This window comes from Canis lupus, chromosome 27 (genome assembly GCF_048164855.1).
Source record: "Canis lupus baileyi chromosome 27, mCanLup2.hap1, whole genome shotgun sequence".
In the NCBI taxonomy this organism is placed as follows: Eukaryota; Metazoa; Chordata; class Mammalia; order Carnivora; family Canidae; genus Canis; species Canis lupus.
The window spans coordinates 38414942-38424554 of NC_132864.1; positions in this window are offsets into that span (position 1 = coordinate 38414942).

Below are 9613 nucleotides of genomic sequence, written 5' to 3' on the forward strand. Positions count from 1 at the left end.
ATGAGGAGGTGAGTGGATATTTTTGTAAGGGTGATAGTTTTTTTTTAAGAGTGATAATTTCTAATGTTCCATCAAAAGTCTGTAAAGAATATTTAAATTAAGGAAGAACTAGAGATTAAAGAACATTATTTAGAAATATAGAGACAGGGGGATCCCTGGGTGGCTCAGCGGTTTGGCGCTTGCCTTTGGCCCAGGGTGCGATCCTGGAGTCCCAGGATCGAGTCCCATGTCAGGCTCCCGGTGCATGGAGCCTGCTTCTCCCTCTGCCTGTGTCTCTGCCTCTCTCTTTCTGTTTCTTAAATTTTTTTTTATTTTTTATTTATTGATGATAGTCACACACACAGAGAGAGAGAGACAGACAGAGAGAGAGAGAGAGGCAGACACAGGCAGAGGGAGAAGCAGGCTCCATGCAGGGAGCCCGACGCGGGACTCAATCCCAGGTCTCCAGGATCACACCCTGGGCTGAAGGCAGCACTAAACCACTAAGCCATCGGGCCACCCCAAAAAGTGTATTCTTAATCCCCTTCACCTAGTTCACCGATCCCTCCATCCCCCTCCCTCTAGTGACCACCAGTTTGTTCTTTGTATTTAAGAGTCTGTTTTTTTGTCTCTTTTTTCCTTTGTTCACTTCTTTTGTTTCTTAAATTCCACAAATGAGTGAAATCATAAGGTATTTGCCCTTACTATTTGACTTTTCTTTTTTTTTTTTTTACTATTTGACTTTTCTATTGCTTTGATAAAAAAAAATAAAAATCAGACTTCAGAGGAAAATGTAAGGAAAAATGAACACTGTAGTAGAAAAAAGTGGGCAAGGATAATTAGGCAATTCACAAAACACAAAGGATGGATTGACATGAGAAAACATTAAACGTTACACTAAAAAGTTAGAGAAATGAAAATATGCACAACAATGATATATGGGTTTTCCCACCAGATTATGTTTTTAAAAATATTTTATTTATTTGAGAGAGAGAGAGAATGAGCAGAGGGCCTGGAGGGGTAGAGGGAGAAGCAGACTCTCTGACAGCAGATGCTTAATCGACTGAGCCACCCAGGCGCCCCGAAGATTTTTTTTTTCTAAAGATTTTATTTATCCATTCATAGACACACAGAGAGAGAGGCAGAGACACAGGCAGAGGGAGGAGCAGGCTCCATGCAGGGAACCCGCCGTGGGACTCGATCCCGGGTATCCAGGATCACATCCCAGGCTGCAGGCGGCGCCAAACCGCTGCGCCACCGGGGCTGCCCGATATTTTTTTTTTTAAGATTTTATGTATTTATTCATGAGAGGGACAGAGACATAGGCAGAGGGAGAAGCAGGCCTCCGGCAGGGAGCCCAACATGGGACTCGATCTCGGGACCCTGAGATCACGCCCTGAGCCAAAGGCAGACGCTCAACCGCTGAGCCACCCAGTGCCCCAGAGATTTTTTTTTTATTTATTTCTTTTTTTAAACTTACCTTGTTTTCTCAGTAAATTGGAAACGTAATAACACTAGCCTGGCAGGATTTATTTCAAGGATGCCGGGAGATCATGCAGGAGATCTCTAAACACGTTACCTGAATACAAAGGAATGAAAGATAAAAAAGCTACCTCCATGTGGCAAGCCCGAGATATGGCTGAAAAGATAGTCGCAATTTTCCCTTTTGACATTCTTTTATAAAAAATAAATAAGTAGGCAGCCCTGTACACACACGTCTGTTCTCCATCCGTCCCCCTGCTGACACCGGGAAGGGTATGTATCATGCACACTGGACTCTTGTCCTCAGAGGCTGGAAAGGCACTGGGTCTCATTTCAGGGTGGCCCCACATCCTGCTTTTTCTGAAACAGTCCCAGTTTATGCCTGCTTCCTGGGGGTAATTACAGCAGCAGCTACTTTTATTCTCAAAGTGGTCTCATTTGGATGAGAAATTACATGGTTGCCATAATCCTAGTTCCCTAGATTGCAGGAATTCATCTAGACTAAAATACAGGACAAGATGCTTTAGGTCCCCTGTGGGAAGAGGGTGAAGTTGTTAAGCCATGTGTATTTTTACAGATTGGATTATATATATATATATATATTTTTTTTATAATATTTATTTATTTATTTATTTATTTATTTATTTATTTATGAAAGACACAGAGAGAGAGAGGCAGAGACACAGGCAGAGGGAGAAGCAGGCTCCATGGAGGGAGCCCGATGTGGGACTCGACCCCAGGTCTCCAGGATCAGGCCCTGGGCCCAAGGCGGCGCTAAACTGCTGAGCCCCCCGGGCTGCCCCAGATTATATTTTTGATGACACAAAAGATGCATGTGGGTGCACACGTGTGTGTTTGTGTGCGCGCGCGTGTGTGCGTGTGGCTAACGCAGGTGAAAGAGTACATCCTCCCCTCCCCCCGCCACTGCAAAAAGATCATTGAATCAGCTCAAGCAGCTGCACAAGTTCTTCACTGTGAGCCTGTATCCCCAGAGCATCGACACAGAAGAAACAGCTTTATCCTGGAGAATATTAAAGGCCAATGTTGCAAAGAAATCTGTCTACAAAGGTCCATCAGTATAATTCCTGTGGCACATGTTATTTTTAGTGGAATGTTTTCTTTTTGGTGCCATTTGATTTACTGCAGAGTGTGACACTCTTTACTTATTTATTTGGGAGAGAGAGACAGAGACGGAGAACGTGCAGTGGGGAGGGGCAGAGGGAGAGGGAGAGTCTGAAGCAGACTCCACACTGAGCGTGGAGGGGGCTCCACCTCACAACCCTGAGATCACAACCTCAGCTGAAATTAAGAGTCTGACGCTCACCCAACCGAGCCACCCAGGAGTCCCTAAAAAATTTTTTTTAAGATTTTATTTATTCATGAGAAACACAGAGAGAGAGAGAGAGAGAGAGGCAGAGACACAGGCAGAGGGAGAAGCAGGCTCCATGCAGGGAGCCCGACGCGGAACTTGATCCTGGGACTCCAGGATCACGCTCTGGGCCGAAGGCAGACACTCAACTGCTGAGCCACCCAGGCATCCCAAAAGATTTTATTTTTAAGTAAACTCTACACTAAATGTGAGGGTCAAACTTACAACCCGATATCAAGAGTTGCATGCTCTACCGACTGAGCCAGCCGGGCACCCCACTCATATCCTACTCTTGACGGAAAGTCTTACTGATAATATAAATAGTCACATAAACACATTTCTTGTGATATATATATCATAACCTATGTTTAAAAAATTTTATGTATTAGTTATATATATGACATACTGTATTCTTACAATAAAGTAAATAACAAACATGTTAGTAGGAAAATCATGAGGAAGGGGCGCCTGCCTGGCTCAATCAGGAGAGCATGTGACTCTTGGTCTTGGGGTGGTGAGTTCGAGCCCCACATTGGGTGTAGAGCTTACTTATAAATAAAATCTTTAAGAAAGAAATCATAAGGAAAATATTATACATTCACTGTGCGGTATTTATAAAAAAAATCCACATATAAGTGGACCCACACAGTTCAAACCAGTGTTGTTCATGATTAGCAGTACTTCACTAAGCTGCCAATGCACTGGAAAATGGGAGAGTGTCACCAACACACTAGAAACAGAGAAATTAGTGAAAGAGAAAAAGCAGGCAGCGTCACATTTATACAGCAATGAGTCTGGAAGGAACCTTATCCAAAATAGATGCGAGAGAACTTCTGCAAAAGCGGAGGATGTAGGGACGCCTGGATGCCTCAGCGGTTGAGTGTCTGCCTTTGGCTCAGGGAGTGATCCCGGGGTCCTGGGATTGAGTCCCACATCGGGCTCCCTGCAGGGAGCCTGCTTCTCCCTCTGCCTGTGTCTGTGACTCTCTCTGTGTGTCTCTCATGAATAAATAAATAAAAATCTTTAAAAAAAAAAAGGGAGGATGTATATTCCCAAGGGGGATAAAACGTGCCTTGAGAGGCTCCAGGGAGAATACCTGGGTGCTTAGTTAGGGCAGTGCTCTTAGAACAGCTTGGCTAGGGATGGAGAGGTCAGTAAGTGCCCTGATGGCTGACAAACCCCTTATCTGTAACCTACCAGCGTCACTTCTCTAACATTAGAATATTGCCTTCTCCCCCAGAGCTGTTGTCAGCAAGCTGCATCCACAAATAAGGATCCTTAAAAACACAGAGATACAGAGAATCACCCCGTATTTGAGGAAACACGCCATGAAAGTAGAAAGGCAATAAAAAGAATGAACACACCAGGAAACAGAGCTAATAGAGCAACCAGGAAAAGACTACAAAATAAGTATATTAACATCTTCAGAAGTATTCCAAAGGCTGTTTGTGTTCATGAGAAAGAAATAAAACTCCCTGCAAATCTGCAGCAGTTCACCTTCCTCCACCACGACCGCCTCCTTCTGCTTCTGCTGCTGCCCCTGGCCCAGCTCGGGTGCTCAGTGGGTCCCCAGTGGTACTCAGTGTAGCACACGCTCTACTTCCTGCGACGGACGCTGTGCGCACCCTGGCAAACAAAAGGCCCCAGGAAAGAGTCAGGAGGCAGAGCGATCTCTTCAAAGTAATGTTCGATGGCATTAGCCCCCTCATAAAACTAAAAATTAGCTTCCTGGTGCTCCAGACATGAACACCAAGGTGCTAACATGGACTTTAGGGTCTGTGTAAGGCAGCTCCTCTCTACCTCTTGGTTTGCTCCAGGCTTCCTCTCGTTCTCTCTGCCCCTCACGCTCCCTCTTGGGCCACCTTGGCCTGCGTCTTCTACCTAAAACATATCCCCCCCTTTCTTCAGCGAAGTGAGACATACTCTTCCTTCAAACCTTAGGTCAGTCATACTTGAGGAAAAAAACGGGGCTTTCTGACCTCCACGGTTGGGTCAGATCTTCCTATTATTTGCTTCAGTGTATCTACTTTTGGAGCATTTAGCAAAGTTTCACTTTCATATTTATCTTTCTGACTCTAAACTTTTGGAGGCTGGATACGGGGTCGGGTATTGTTCACCATCATATCCCAGCACTTGCTAGGGTACCTGGATACTTGTTGAATGAAGTAAAAAGGAACACTCCAAGATTTCTGTACGATAAAATTCACAGGAGTACAATCTCAGAGTTAAAACACCTAGGATTTGACTTGTTCCATAGTTTAAAAAATAGTTTTACTGAGATATAATTCACATACCTACAGTTCATCCACTTAAAAGTCTATACAATTTCTTTGTATATTCGCAAAGTTGTGCAAACATTATTATAATCTAATTTTAATGATTTTAAAACAATCTTTTAAAGATTTTAGATCGATCTATAGATGATAGATAGATAGATAGATAGATAGATAGATAGATAGATAGAAAGCATCGGGGGGTGGGTGGAGAGTAAGAAGGAGAGACAAAATTCAGGCAGCCTCCCTGCTGATCATGGAGCCCAACACAAGGCTCGATCCCAGGGCCCTGAGATCATGACCTGAGCCAAAATCAAGAATTGGGCGCTCAAACAACTGAGCCACCCAGACCCCCATAAACAATTTTTTAAAGTTTTTATTTAAGTAATCTCCGTACCCTACATAGGGGTTGAACTCACAACCCCAAGATCAAGACTTGCTTGCTCTTTTGGCTGAGCTAGCCAGGTATCCCAAGAATCTAATTTTGGAACATTTTTGTTCTTCCAAAGAAAATCTGTGCCCGGGATCCCTGGGTGGCGCAGCGGTTTGGCGCCTGCCTTTGGCCCAGGGCGCGATCCTGGAGACCCGGGATCGAATCCCACATCGGGCTCCCGGTGCATGGAGCCTGCTTCTCCCTCTGCCTGTGTCTCTGCCTCTCTCTCTCTCTCTCTCTCTCTCTCTCTGTGTGACTATCATAAACAAATAAAAATTAAAAAAAAATAAAAATAAATAAATAAATAAATAAAAAAGAAAATCTGTGCCCATTAACTGTCCCTCCTCATCGCCTTTGGACCAGTCCTGAGTAACCAGTAACCTGTTTTCTGTCTCCAGAGGTCTGTTTTCTGGACATTCCATAGGAAAACAATCTCACAGGAGGGGTCAGAGCCAGTTAAGCATCTGCCTTTAGCTCAGGTCGTGATCCCAGGGTCCTGGGATTGAGCCCCACATTAGGCTCCCTGCTCAGCAAGAAGTCTGCTTTTCCTTCTCCCTCTCCCCTCCCCCCTGCTTGTGCGCACTCTCTCTCTCTCTCTCTAATAAATACATAAGACCTTAAATTAAGAAAAGAAATAGAACCTCAAAATATGTGGTCTTTTGTGAATGGCTTTTAAAAAAATATATTTTATTTATTCACAGACACACAGAGGGGGGGTGGCAGAGACACAGGCAGAAGGAGAAGCAGGCTCCATGCAGGGAGCCCGACGTGGGACTCGATCCCGGGCCTCCAGGATCACACCCCAGGCTGCAGGTGGCGCCAAATCGCTGCACCACTGGGTCTGCCCATGAGTGGCTTTCACTTAGCATCATGTTCCCAAGATTTATTCACCGGCGCCTGGCTGGCTCAGTAAGTAGAGCTTGGGACTCTTGAACTTGAGGTTGTGAGTTTGAGCCCCACTTTGAGTATAGAGTTTACTAAATAAATTAGAAAAAAAGATGTTCTCATATTGTAGTATTAGTACTTCGTTCCTCTTTATGGCTAAATCACATTCCACCGTGTGGACATACTGCATTTTGTTTCTCCATTCATCACTTGGTGGACATTTGGGTTATTTCTACTTTGGAGCTAATGTGAATAACGCTGCCATGAACGCTTGTGTATACTTTTTGTGTGGACTTGTGTTTTCATTTCTCTTCAGTTATATACCTAGGAGCAGAATTGCCGGGCCATAGGTTTCCTTTTTGAGGAATTGCCAAAAAACATTGTACTATTTTATGTTCTCACCAGCAAAGCGTGAGCACTCCAGCTTCTCCACATGTCACCAACTCTTATGATTGTTTGTCTTTTTGATTATAGTTGTCTTGGAGCCTGTGAAGTAGTATCTTCTTGTGGTTTTGATTTGCATTTCCCTGATGACTACCAGTGCTGAGTGTTTTTTCTTGTGCTTAGTGGCCATTTGTATATCTTCTTTGGAGAAATATCTATTCAAGTCCCTCACCCATCTCTATTTTGGATTACTTACCTTTTTGTTCAATTTTAAGAACTCCTTGTGTATTCTAAATAGAAGCGCTTTATCAGATATATTATTTGGAAATGGTTTCTCCCATTCTGTAGGCTGTCTTTTCACTTTGAAAGTGTCATTTTTTCAGTACCAAATTTTTTAATTCGGATAAAATCCATTTCATCTACTTTTTCTTTTGATATTTATGCTTTCGGTGTCATATCTAAAATACTATTGACTAATGCAAAGTTGTGAAGATTTACTTCTCTGTTTTCTAATAGTTTTATTATTTTTAGGTCTTCTATCTGGGTTTATGATCTGAATGATTGGACGAGTCCCTTCCAGTGCAGTGATCATTTTTTTTATAAAGATTTTATTTATTTATTCATAGACACAGAGAGAGAGGCAGAGACACAGGCAGAGGGAGAAGCAGGCTCCATGCCCAGAGGCTGACGTGGGACTCGATCCCGGGTCTCCAGGATCACACCCCAGGCTGCAGGCGGCACCAAACCGCTGCGCCACCAGGGCTGCTCCTGTTTTTTTGTTTTTTGTTTTTTTGTTTTTAAAGATTTATTTATTTATGATAGACATAGAGAGAGAGAGAGGCAGAGACACAGGAGGAGGGAGAAGCAGGCTCCATGCCCAGAGCCCGACGTGGGACTCGATCCCGGGACTCCAGGATCGCGCCCTGGACCAAAGGCAGGCGCCAAACCGCTGAGCCACCCAGGGATCCCCCTGATCGTGCTTTTCCCCAGTGATTTTTGTTCAACCTTAGAGTGAAGAGCTCCTCCCCACCCCACAATCCTTTTCTACTCACGTACAAATTAACTCACCCAAGTCACTCACGTTGTGATTCCTGAGGTGTTAGGGTCAGGATGTGTACCTAATAGGTACAGTATTGTTGGGGTGCCTGGGTGGCTCAGTCTGTTAAGCATCCCACTATTGATTTTGGTTCAGGTCATGATCTCAAGGTGGTGAGATGGAGCTCTGTGCTGTGCATGGAGTCTCCTTGAGCTTCTCTCTCACCCTCTCCCTCTGCCTCTCTCTCTTTCAAAAAGAATTAGAGTTATTTGTCGAATGTATTCATTGGGCAGCTGCTATGCATTTGCATGGTACTGGAGCCAGAAAGATGAGTAAAAATGTAAGATTTGTCCCTAAGAAGCAAACTGGCTGGAGATTCATTTAGAAGTATTTATCCAGCACCTCAAAGTGTCCAGCACCAAGCAAGTGATAAAGAAATCCCTCTTTACTTTTATTTGCTGAATGGTGGTGATGAGTACCGAGGAGGGCACTAAATCCAGGCCAGGGGTGGGAGTGGAGGGAAGGCAAGCTCTCCTAGAGGAGCTGATCACGGATGGTCTCCGGGCCGGGTGGGAGCCGGCTGTCTGAGGAAGGAGGTGGACCACGCCGACCTTCTGGAGACCGGGCCCGAGGAGCAGACTGCGCACGTGAGCAGTGAGCGCCAAGCTGTGTGGCGGACACAGCGCTCCTCCCACCCGGAACGTAGGGCGCAGGAAGCAAGTTCCTGGCTGGGCTGTCTGGGGCCATCCCAGGCAGGAGGCGCACTTCAGCCACTTTACTGCACCTTCAACAATGAGATTTCAGATGCACAGAGTCCGAGCCGCCGCCACCGTGTTCTGTGGGCCACAAGACGCACGTGTCCATTGCGGGAAGTCCACAGTTACCCAGGAGGTTTGGGCCGCTTTTCACCTGAGCATCACAAGAAGTGCGTGCTTCTTGCGTACACAGCGAGAAATGCCATGTCAGCACTCAGGTGGCACGGGCGCCGTGTGGCAGGTCCCATAGGTCCCATCCTCCCTCGAGAGGTGAACGCAGCTAGAGGCAGGTGAAGGGAGAAAGTGAAAGCGATCGTCCAGTTGACTGACCTTCACCTCCCCCACTGCCCATTGGTGCTGGGTGCGGCGGGCCCCAGCTCTCCCGAGTGCCAGCCTCACGCGATTGCTGGAAGGCACCTGCTCCCTTCTCTGGCTTGTGTTCTTCTGACTTAAGGCAGTGGTGACTCACAGGGACACCTGGGTGGCTCAGTCGGGTAACCGTCCGACTCTTGGTTTGGACTCAGGTCGCGATCTCAGGGTCCTGGGACGATCCCCACGGCGGGCTCCCCGCCCACTGGAGGGTCTGCTTCTCTCTCTCCCCGCGCCCCCTGCTTGTGTGCACACCCACTCTCTCTCAAATAAATCAAATCTTAAAAAAAAAAAAAAAAAGAAAAAAAAAAAGCAGTGGTGACTCATGGATATTAAAGTCACTGCCTGTTCTCATAGCTGGAAGATCAGTTGGGACAAAGTAGGAATTCTTCAGGGAGAGGTTGGGAAATAATTTGATCTATTTTGGTCACTAGATGTTTTGAGAAAACTATGCTAGGAATTCCAGTTTTCAGTCAAAAAAAGCTCGCTAAATTTTCAAAGTGAGAGCTACATGAGTCCGTTCTCGCCTCTATTGATAACGTCAGGGTTATCACTGATGGCTGGGCATCCGGAGGGTCTGCTCTACTCTCGGACATCAGAGGGAAAGACCTAGATTCCTCCTGAATCCAGAACCGCTGTCCCTGGTCA